Source organism: Apodemus sylvaticus, chromosome 23 (genome assembly GCF_947179515.1).
Source record: "Apodemus sylvaticus chromosome 23, mApoSyl1.1, whole genome shotgun sequence".
NCBI lineage: Eukaryota > Metazoa > Chordata > Mammalia > Rodentia > Muridae > Apodemus > Apodemus sylvaticus.
The window spans coordinates 25,010,489-25,014,263 of record NC_067494.1 but is presented as its reverse complement, the minus strand read 5'-3'; the positions used below and the strand labels follow the sequence as shown (position 1 = coordinate 25,014,263).

At 43.7% G+C, this 3,775-nt stretch overlaps 1 pseudogene; it reads left to right on the top strand.

Annotated features, from left to right (window-relative positions):
* Positions 1-237: 237 nt before the first annotated feature.
* On the top strand, positions 238-344 carry LOC127674254 (uncharacterized; annotated as a pseudogene).
* The last annotated feature ends 3,431 nt before the right edge of the window (positions 345-3,775 follow it).

The following is a 3,775-nucleotide window of genomic DNA, read 5'->3' as shown; positions in this document are numbered from 1 at the left end:
TGTAAAGATTAAAAGAAAAAATCTTATAAAGACTAAAAAGAAAATTTTTTAACAATAGAACCCCGGAGAATACAAATGTGGTAAAAGAATATTGATGAAATTATAGCATTTCATGGCATAGTTGTGACTGTTCTCAGATGCTGATAAGGCAAAATCTTACAAAACAAAGAGAAGAACAAATCCATGGTCATAAAGAGCTGTCAGAAGGAACAAAAAGAAAGAAATTACCCTGCTCAGAGAGGTGCGACAGGTTTGACTGCTGTGTCTCATGTATGTCAAAGAGAAGAGAGTCTGTGTCTCAGTGTTCTGACCTATAACATCTGAATGAATAGTAGCCCAACATTCCCTGAAAATAAAAGCCTTGAAGTGACATGCTGAGGTGATGGCCAGTCCAGCACCGTGCAGGCCTGTGGGGGCAGGCCGTGTCCGAGCTGACCACTGTAATACGTGACTGGGGCATAGCATTCCCGAGACCACTCCCCGATGACCCCACACACTCAGAGACCCCAGGTTCCACTAAGAGAAGCAAGTAAGTGGTAGATAATTAGAAGAAAGACTGAAACAGAAGGATGTGGGCACAATGAAGAGAGGCCTAACAAGACACTTGACTATAGTGAGGAACAGCCTAATGTAAGTAGCTGGTGATTCCACCTGGGACTGTGGTGGGGTCTTGGCCTGTGCTGACACTGGGGCCCACATGTGTGTCTATAGCCCTGCAGTAGCTGGGGGCTATTAGCACCAAAAGTCAGTCCAATGTCCCTAATCTGGGCTGCATCTCATGAACATGTTGTTTGACAGCTGTGTAGAACTGGCCCCACCCCTTACCTGGGCATCATGGGAAAGCTAACCCTAGGGTCATGAAACTAGGAGAGCTGAGCATGCCCCTTGACAGCTGTAGTACTTGGGAACTGCACATTGCAGAAGTTAAGGGTGAGTTAGCTCCAAGGGTATGAGGATAGAAGAGCGGGCCTGTCCACTTCTCATCCATTCAGTGACTTGGAGGAGCACCCCTCACCACCTGCAACAGGCAGAAGACATGGCTTTGGGGTCATGGTCATTGGCAATCTTTGCCCCTTACCAGCTTCAGCATCCAGGAGAGCAGGCCCTGCAACTTGCCTGGGGAACCCAGTAGCACTAATCCTCATGGCAGGGGTGACCAGGTAAGCTGGTCTCCAGAACTTGAAAGCAGGGAAGCAGGAGGCCTGACCAGCTCAGATACCTCTCAGGTCCGGATCCAGGGCTTTGAATTGGCCAGTCCCAACATCTACCCCAACATCATGAACTGCTGAATACATGAAGAGGCTTGTCCTACACATGCAAAACTACAGGAATTCTATAACACACGTCAAGAGCAGGATATCTGAGAGGAGTCCGAATGAAGTCCCAGTATTGATAGAGTAGGAGAAACCAGAAGCATTTTAACAGATCAACAAGTCATTGTAATAAACATTTGCATTCTAAGAAGAGAACTATAGCTTCTACAACAAGATTTACTTTTTCTCTGATGGGGCTGAGATTGAAAGGGTGGACGGTGTGTTTAAGTGGAAGGGGAGATGAATAGGACTGGGATGCATGACGCAAAATTCACAAAAAGCAATAAAGTTAAAAAAGAAATAAAACAATGCATTATTAAGGCAGTGGAAAAATAGAAGAAACTAACACATGTGGAGGGCCCTTCTCTTGCTCAAAATGATTATGAGTATGATATACATTCTGTTGGACTGAATTCCTTTGCTTGCCTTATTAAATATTCATGTACCACTTCTCAGATTTGAGGTTCACACAGGTGAAGTGCTCCCCAATGTTAGGCAGTCTAAGCTAACAAGCAGAAGAATGATTTCGGAGCCTGCAGTGAGTAGCTCCAAGATGCATGCTCTTTCTGCTACCTTGTAGTTATTTCTATCAAGTTATGACAGGAAAAAAATATAGCGCAATACCAGAGCATCCTTATGGTAATGGAGATCAGTAAGGAAGAACATTATGTCAGCAATCTCTGGCACACAGAAGACTGATATTTCCATCTTTCCCATGGTCGGGCAGGTAATCAGTTGGTTCTGATGTCTGTGAAGGAAGGTGATCGATGTTATTTATGAGTTAGACATTTGTCCCTAGACAATGACCACACAACCCTGCTTCCACTGCATTATAAATGAAAGAAACTTTTATCTCAGTAAGGACTTCATTTGCCTGAGTTCTAGAGAGATAGAGATAATCAAAGATCCCCCACTGGCCTGCACTGGACACCCAGTAGTAGTAAAAACTCAGCGCCTACTGGTTTAAAATTATTGCAACTGAAAAGAATGGAAACAATAATTTAAAAAAGAGCTATAAAATTAAAGTATTTTTTTCCATAAAGATTTTATTATCCTAGAAAGTTCTTGTTAATAAAAATTGGGACTGCAGAAAACCCATTTGTTAGTGTACAAGGGAACTGATTAAACTGAATTCTGGAATGTGATCTTATGACAGGTTTTGGTTGGTTTAGAACCCTCAGATGTGTGGTGGTGGCAAAACCAATTTCCTTTGTCCCCATGGAGTTGGTCCACCCTCTGTAGGGCTCACCCTTCTGAGTGAACACAATGAGGACAGCGATTGGCCCAGTAGATTCTTCCGTGGTTCTGTAATTGGAGAAGATCTGGCGGGGGAGGGAGATTCTGAAGAGTCGAAAGCAACATAGCTGGTGCACATGTTAGTTTTACACACCTTGCTGATGGAATCAGTGGAGACTGACTGATGGAACCGAAGATATCTTAGGGAAAAGACAAGGTTTGAGCACAGCAGAGGTTTAGCGAATGTTAAGGGGACTCAGAGGGCATGTTGGAAGGATGACATAGTGTGGCATGAAGGGTAAACACAGGTTACAGAATAGAAATAATATGTGTGCTGTGGGATCAGAAGAATAGTGTGGCTGTAGATAAGGATTAACATTTTTAGTTTTAAACAAAAGCTAAAACTCTATATTTGTGTAACCATTGACACATTCGTAATGACTAAGTCTATAGCAGCAGCTCCAGCAGGCTGAGAGGCTTCAACAAGCAGTTTTCCATCCTTTTGTGGGATCCATTGATTCTTTCACAGGAGTCACATAAGACTATTGGAAAACATATATTTTTCTTGAAAAACCCTTATGTTGTGGATGGCCCTGGTGCTGTTTGTATTTTGATTATGCTTTCCCAGGAGGTGCTGACAGGACCAAGGAATTAGTTATGTACTCAGGTGACTTCTTGTGAACCAACCCCTAATGAATAAAGGAGCCAATCACTGTGTGAGTAGGTGGGACTTTTGGGTTGGGTAGGGCAAGAGAGTAGGCAGAAGAGAGATAGGGCTTTTTGGATGGGATATCAAGAGGACAAGATGTAGCTACTAGTGTCTCCTGGTTTCAGTGGCAGATCCACCAGGATTCTCCACTGGACGATTTAGATTTAATATGGCTTACAAGATTAGGTTCTAGTTCTTGTGCCCAGCGATTGAGTTACCATTGTTTCTGAACTAAGTTTGTGTGGTGTTTTCCTTCATGTGGCAGCTCGACTGGATTCCAGAGAAAAAGGTATGGTGGCAAAGTATGGGTTTGCCTGATGTGCAACACAAAAGACTGTGGGAGTTTTGAAGGATGGGGCTGGTGTGATAATGACCCACCAGTGGGAACTTAGTGAGCTGGGTTGAGAGATTTTAAGCTCTGAGTCAGAGAGTCTCCAAAAAGAGGCTGACCATTGTCCACCAGTGCCTGGCCAGCCAGCCTGCTGGTGCCATGCTGGCAATAGTGTGGATTCATTTT